The following is an 8,291-nucleotide window of genomic DNA, read 5'->3' as shown; positions in this document are numbered from 1 at the left end:
TCTCTAATCCCCTGACACGGGCAGGGACACCTTCCCCTAGACCAGGGTGTTTAAAGCCTCATCCAACCTGGCCTTGAAACATGTTAATGACCCTCTTGCACAAGCAAAGCCATGTTTCTAACAGGCACTTTGCAGTGCTCTAGTGTCGTGTTCTGCGTCTGAAAAGAAACAAAAGCAAGTCATTCCATTGTTTTCTTACTGACAAGAGACTGCAGCCTATGGCTCAAAAACAACACAGCATAAAAACAGGATGAGCATCTCCGTAGGCAGAAATGCTTAAATTCCAAATAACCGCATGATTTAGGGAAAAAAGAAACTATGCATGCCTGCTTCCTCCGATGCAAAACCAGGGGAAAGCATCTGGAGTGCTCTTAACACATCAGTGCCTGTAATTATGGAAGTTTTCTTCCCTGAGTGCCCTAAAAATCCACTGAAGTCAAGGAGAGGGCAGGAAATGCAGCCGCCAGCTCAAGGCAGGGAGAAGAGCAGGTGAACACAGCCCCAGAGGTTCCTCAGTCTTATCTTGGACTTTTGGTAGGACCCTGGGGAAAATCACCTGCATGTGTGCTGCAGCTGCTGCTGCTGCCGAGCTGCAGAAGGAGACGAATGCATTTCCTTCCCTCTCACCCCACGGGAGGGTCAGTGCTCCAGGGCTGGGGTGGCTTTGTTCATCAGCCAGCCCAGGCTCCAGCCAGCGGTGCAAGGGACAATTAATGACAGCTCCTGGTCCTGCTTTCCCTGGGCTGTGCAGCAGCATCATCTTCCTCATCAGGACCCTGCTGAGCTCCCGTTCCGAGCAGCCACAAGCTCGGTGGCAATGGGATGTGTGTCTGAGCACTTGTTTGCACTGACAAATGGCCCAATTTGCTGCTGCACCAGGCAGTCCCAGGGTTGGAGCTTTCACCCCTTGGCAGGAGTTGCTCATTCCCACGTGCCCACAGCCCTGGGGAAGCTCCTTGGCAGTGCAGGCTCATCCCTCCCAACCTTTGTGTCATCACTTCATCCCCTTGTCCTTCCTCTCCTTCCCTCGTGTGCAGTGACACCCCAGCAGTGACACCCCAGCAGTGACACCCCAGCAGGGACACCCCAGGGCCCAAACCCCTTGGGAGGGAGCAGGAAGGGATGCTCTGCCTTTTCCATGGGACAAAGTCAATTTTTAGGGACAAAGTGACACACGTGGATGGGAAGGCTGTGCCCTGGGCAGGGCAGGGCAATCTGTTGCTGAGGGTGACACAAAGGAGCCACCTGCGATGGCAGGACAAAGGCTGGCAGCTCCCCCTGCTCAGGGTGCCCTCATTTCCATGAAAAACCATGGAGAAGGGAGCATAATCCTGCCTCATTCATGTTCTGTTGTGACTGATATTTTGGATACCAGCTCTAAATTAGGTTTTAAAAATAGAGCAGTGGTCTTTTTTTTTTTTTTTTTTTTTTTTTCCTTGTTATAAACAGAAATTATTCTCTCATGGAAACATTTAACCTCAAATGGAACCTCATCAAATTTTTGCTGTGTTTATTATAGCCTGTGAAATAGGAATGAGCATCACTGATAGAACTCCAGATGATTATGGAGCTGTGATGGGGCATCTGGAAAAGCCTCAGCTGTTTGGATAAAGAACTGAAAGTTCTGATATCACCCTGATCTTTATTTGAGTGATCCCAACCTCTGAGACATAGAATATTGGCTCAGAAAGCTCTGGGAATTGTCCTTCTCATTGAATTTTATTGTTTCTGACCCTGGTCATGGCTGCAATCAGGAAACACAAGAGTCAATGAGAAAAATGCATACCAGGTTGAAAGGTTACTAATTTGCTTGCAAAAAAAACCCCAAACCAAACCAAACAAAACAAAACCACCCCAAATAAAAAAAAGCATTAGGTTTACACTTTTATTTTTTCAGGTTATTAAAAGTTTTTGTAATGCAGTGTGCTGGAATTAATATTTCCCTTTTTCAAGCAACCCTAAATAATATATTTATTATTATATTATATAAATATTTATTTATCATATGAGAAACTGAATATATGAAATACATAAGAAATGTATCATGTTAAATTGAATGTGGGTCCCTCCCAGCTCAGGATATTCTGTGACTCTGTGAATATAGACAATACATAAAATACATAAAATGAAACTGTGATGGGAAAATGTTGCCTGATCCTACGAAAACGTATGGTTTCGTTTTCCTTTCATTTGAGCAAATGGTTTTGACATTATAAACTTAAAATCAAAATAATACTTTAAGCAAATCTTACCAATCCTCCAAACAGTTCCTGAAAACCACCGTGACTTAATCAGGTTGGGGAATTCAAGGATTATCGTTTTGGCTCTGGATCTCCCCAGCTCCTGAGACACTGGCATCACATTTCAGAGCTGGGTTTTCCAGACATTATTCTAAGAATCATTGAATCAGGAACTCGTTTAGGTTGGAAAATACCACTAAAATCTTTAATCCCAATGATTATAATCCAAACCAAGGCTGATAGTGCTGTGTAAGGACAGTTCTCAAGTATGAGCAGGAAGAAAGGGAAGTTTTTAACAAGTTTTTTTAATTTTTAAGACTCTAAACTTTTAAGAAACTTTTCAGACTCCTCACTTGCAAATCAATTTATGCAATTGGGGGTGCGGGGGGGGGGAAATCTATAAATAAAACTATACAGTGTTTGCCACTTTAAAATATTCCTTTAATTTTTTTTTTTTTTTTTTTTTTAAGTGGAACAGGCACAGATCATAGGATCATCTCCTCTGGGGACAGGACAGACCCTGCCACCATGAGAGCCACCACAACTCATATTTTGGTTACTCCTTGTGCCATGAGTTCCAAATCAGAGTTTTTGACCACGGCCCTGGTTACCCACAGGAGGGACACAGAATCTGCCTCCTGTAAAAACAGCCTCAGCACCATCCTGGGGAATGTCCCAGGAGTGGGTGCTGGCTGGAAATTTGGAGGCTGCAAATAGCAGGAAGGTTTTAAATATAAATGGGTACAAATTCCAGGGAGTAAATCAGAGAAAATCAGGTTTCCAGTTGGATTGCTGTTAGGAAAAGCTGCATTTCAGTGTTTCTTGCAGTGATTTTACACCAACACAGCTCCACTGGGTGCAGTGCTTACACCTGATTTACTCTCGTAGCATGAGGTGGAAATTGGATCTATCTCAAGGCAAAGCCTGATGCCTGTTTTCAGATAAATCCCTGTTACACTCAGAGGAAAATTAACTTTGTGAACAATCCTTGTACAGCACCGATTTTCACAAAGTCTCTGCAGAAGCCTATTGGAAAATGTAATAGGTTTAATTCCACTTAGTGGATATTCCCTGAAAAATCCTAAATTGGAAAACCCCGGGATTTTTCTAAAGGAAACAAAGAAAACAAAAATATCCTGTTAGTCTGAAAAAACAAAAAAAAAGAGAATGATCAATACAGTTCTCGGGTCAATTGGCTGGTACATCCTTTGTAAAGTGGTTTCATTCTAGAAATTGATTGTAGTCTTTGTATGTTTTACATTAAATCTGTGCTTTAAAAATTTTAATTTTAAAAAGAAAATATTAAAATAAGTTACTATTATTAAAAATGTTAAAATAGTTATAATTAATCCCTTTTCATGAAATGAACAGATAAATATTTCCATTGGAAATGGCAAAACTATTCTGAAGCATAAATAAAATATGCCAAATAAAAGAACAATTATATTGGTCTCTTTCCACTGGAATCTTCCTACTTTTACTTATGGTACTTTTAGGGTAGAAATAATGTAACTTAATTTCAGCAATGCTTTTAAAAAAATAATTTCGTTTTGTGGGCAAGGTGTTTTAACATGGAAATAACTAAATAAAATCATGTTGGTTTTTTTTTTTCAAGCAAGAAAATAAAACAGTTAAATAATCAAAGAGCTACATATGATGAAAACAGAGATAATTCTGTGGGACATTCTTACTATTAGTTATGTTATTTAACAATTATATTTATTTTTAGGTGCCCAGCATTTAATTTTTGAGTGATATGCTCTCTGCTTAGCTAAACAGAGATTAATTTATATTCTGCAATAAAATATTATCTACTATCTTGGGGTTTTTTATTGTCTATTTAAAACCACTCAGAGATGAGAAATTGCTCAGTGTCTCATGTTCATTTTACACAGCATATAATTTAAAATATATTCAGGGGCTAAGCTCTCTTTGTAGGTTCCCAAATACCCAACACTCATGATTACTTTGAAGTAATGATGATGATGATGATGATGATGATGATGATGATGATGATAATAATAATAATAATAATAATAATAATAACAATAATTTGCCATTAAGCCGTTTGGATGCCAGAATCATCCTGTGAGGGGAAAAAACTGCACTCGTGGGGAGGGAGAAGCTTTTGGGGTGACAGCACCCCTGGTACCCTGGGGCAGTCTCCAGTCTCTTTTTCCTCTTGGCATCTTGAATCTCCATCCCAATAATCCCATTTTTTTCCTGGATCTCCCCTAGGGTGCCTCATGGGCTCAGCAAGACCAAGAAGCCACTGCTGCCTCTGCAGGGAGTGGGGAAGGACAGCAGAGTTTTCAGAACAGACAGAAAAGGGTTAATGATAAGTGTGTGCTTGATCTTCTTGTCGTCAGAGCTAAAAAAATATTTAAAAGTTAAAAAAAAAAAATGTTTATGAGCAACTATGGAGTCACAGAATTGTTAAGCGTTGTTAGAAAAGACTTTGAGATCATCAAGTCCAACCATGAAATGTTGCCCAGAGATACCAGGTCCCCCTGGCTAAACCAGGGAGAGGGTGAGCACCTTTTGAGAAGGGGATGAAGGCTGCAAGAACAAAATTTAAAGCACCCATATGGTGTTACCGCTCTGTGCTCTGTTAAAAATATACATTATTGAATTTTCTGAGCATCTCAGTCTGCAGAGCGGAGCGGTGTACTGGGGGCAGAGCTGAGAGAGCAGCTCAGAGGGCTCCGAGATGGAGTTCAGGAAGAGCTGCCTCCACCCCAGCCTCCTCCCATTCGCACCAGAACGCATCCAGGGTGGCTCTGAACGTGCCCTGCTCCTCCGGGGCTCCCGGGAATTTGCCACCATTTGTCTTGATGCCAGAAAGTGTGAGTGCTACATCACAAAAACAACAGAATCCTTGAATCATTAGCGTCGGAAAAGACCTCCAGACCATCAATTCCAGCCTTCAGCGTGATGCAGGAAGTGATCCAGCCAAAGTAAAACGCAAAAACAGAGAACGGTTTTTAGGTTTGGTTTGTTTGTTTGTTTTGTTTTGTTTTGTTTTGTTTTGTTTTTTAATTTTTAATTTTTTTTTTCCCTCTTCAGCCTGGTGCAGAGAACTTTAAGAAAGAACCAAACTTTTGAGTCACCCCGAGAGACGGCTCCGGCTGAAAGGAGATCTGGGCTGTTCCCAGTGTCAGCTCTGGCCGATGGCATCTGCAGGAAAGAGGCGAGGAGGAGCGCAGGGAGTGAGCTGCTCCCTGCAGCAAGTGATAATCAGCGATAAATGGTGTCCTGCTGATGCCACGTTTCGTTTGGGAGCATCCTTCACAGCCAGCGGGAGGTTCAGAAGCAGAGGGAACCTGCTTGCCAGGGCTGCCAGTCCAGTACTCATCAGGCAGCGCTGATGGCCCGGTACTTAAACATTTCATTGATGCTCTTTTAATTAAGCAGGAGAGGGCGGCTGGAGCTGCCCCGGGCTCTGAGTCCCAGGCTCTTCCCTGGATTTGCCAAGCACTTCAGCATTTGCTGACTTGGGGTTAGGGAAGGTGGAGGCACCTAAAGAGCCTCATTGACTCATGATATTTTCCAGCCTGGCTTGTTTGTTTTCATTGTGCACACAAGTCCTGTTTACCTGGATCAAAGATGGCAAAATCAACAACAACACTGTGCAGACAGGGACTTGCAAAATTCCTACTGGAGGCACGACTGTGCCCAGACCTGCAGCTCCTGCTCTTCCCCCCATCCTCTCTTTCTGCATCGTTCCTGCCTCACCCAGCCCTCACTGAGCCCTGTCTGCCGGCCCCCAGCCTGAAGTTGTTTTTCTCAAGAGTGGCACAATGAAATCTGAATTTCCCTGGCAGGACCAGGAGCAGGAGATGGGAGGAAGGAGGTGCACAGGCATTGCAAGCTCCTGTTGCCCTGCTCAGGGTGTACCTGCTCCTCTCACCCCTCTGGACTCGACATCCACCACTGGATTTTCAGCCTTGCAGTAGCAGCTCCTTGTCATGATTTATGGAATGAGGCCACTGGAGTTCCCCACGAAGGGGCTCCCCTGGCAGAGCACACAGCTGGCAGCCTGTCTTTGCTGCATGGGGGTCTGCTCACATTTTGGGGATCAGGGAGAAGCAGAAAATTAATTAGGACAGTCCTGAAATTCCAAGCTTACATTTGGTTCCGAGCAAGTTTCTGCACAGCCCCAGAGCACAAACCCTTCACCACCCAGATTAGGATCTTCTGTCTGCTCCAGCCTCTGGAGAGCTTCTGCTCATGCACTCCTTGGAGGAGCCATCTCAGACACCCAGAGCGTGGGGTAACAACAGAATTAAAAGTGGAGAGTTATGCAAAATCCTTCTGCACTTCACAGCTGTGATGCAACACTGCAGCCTTGAGCAGCTCTTGCACAGGTTCGTGCAGTGGTTGCAGTCCCAAGGACCCAACCTTGGGCAATGTGAGCGGCCTCAAGCAGCTCTGCCAGCCCTCAGAGGGGAGACGGAAAGAAATGTCATTTTATTTTTAAAATTCTTTGCTCCCCAGGTCCGTTTTAATTTTTTACATTTAAAGGCTACTAATACTTTAGTTTGGGTTCCTTCTGTCCAGATGAAATCCATGGTAGCTTTTCCATCTGATCACAAGGATGATTTTGTATGGGAAAGGCATTGGGGAAAGTTGTGCTCACGCTAAGAAAGATGATGTCAAGGGAATGCCCACCTGTGGTCCTGTCTCAAGGCTTTACAACTCCAAATAATTCACACCACGCACCTTTCATTTCATTTCCCCTCAGCATCCCAGCTCGGAAGATTTTATGAATAATCAAAGCAAAGCAAAGGGACTAAGGCAGAGCTCGCTGGCATCAGCACCCGGGGCAGAGCTGAGTGTAAGATAAGAGGCACCTCTCTGCAGCGGGGCTCAGCCCGGGCTCTTGGGGTTTTTCCTTCTCTTCTCTCGGGATGAATGAATTTCCCTGTGAGGCTCCAGGTTCCCCCGGCATAATCCACCCCGCGTCTTGGCGCCAGCCCCCGCCCTATGTCATGGGCAAAGTATGCGGCGCCCCAAAACCCGGAGCGGATCTCACCCGTGGGATCGGGACCCGGCGGGAGCAGCCGGGGCAGTCCCGGGGCAGGGACCGGGGCAGGGACCGGGGGGAGCCACCCGGGAGCATCCCAGCATCCCAGCGCCCCGCTCCCCAGCGAGCTGCGGCCGCCTCTCGCAGCCCCGAGCAGCGCCTGGGCCCGGGCTGGTGCTGCCCCAGCACTCGGGGCTGACACGCTCAGGCACACACACACATACACACATACACACATATACACACACACACACACACACATACATACATATACACACACACACACGAGAGCAAAATGATTTCCGTGCCTCCGCGGCTCCGGAGGACGTGGGAGGTCCCGGCGGCAGAAATGCGAGCGCTGGGACCCGCGGAACTCCGCGCTGGGCTCCTTCTGCAGGCGGCTGAGCCCGGAGCATCCCGGCTCGGGCGCGCCTTCCCATCAAATTGACACTAAACATCCCTAAAATCACAAAAAAGAGGTGTTTTGAGGTGTGGTTTCTTTTTTTTCTTTTTCTTTTTTTTTTTTTTTTTACCTCCACACCAACAAAAAAGACGGCAAGAATAAAGCGTGGCGAACCCCCCGGTGCCTCCCCACGACACGGATTTACATCTCTGAGTCAGATCTCTGCAGCTCCCTGCATATGGCCCGCATGAGATGCAATTCCTGCCTAGTGACTCACTCGACACCAAGAGGAAAAGAGAAAGGAGCCGCCGCAGACGGGGCGAGCGAGCATCCCCAGTTCGGCCATCTGGGGCTCGGCGGGATGCGGGCCACGGCCCGAGCCGGTCCGGCCCGAGCCGCCTCTCCTGGGATGCGTCAGGAGCGGCTCCGCCGGATCCTCTCCCATTCCTATAGGAGTTTCTTAAATTCGCCTTTCCGCCTGATTTTTTGTTGTGGTCAAAACTGATGTCTAAGGTTACAAAAATTGAAAGAGATAAGAAGCATGGGTTTATCTCTTTCTTTGCAGGTTGTTTACTTGGTTCATTCGATATCACTTTGCGGAGAGGGTGTTTGGTTTCAGTGT

Source organism: Lonchura striata, chromosome 10 (genome assembly GCF_050655825.1).
Source record: "Lonchura striata isolate lonStrDom1 chromosome 10, ASM5065582v1, whole genome shotgun sequence".
Classification (NCBI taxonomy): Eukaryota; Metazoa; Chordata; class Aves; order Passeriformes; family Estrildidae; genus Lonchura; species Lonchura striata.
Note: the sequence above shows the minus strand (reverse complement) of the source record.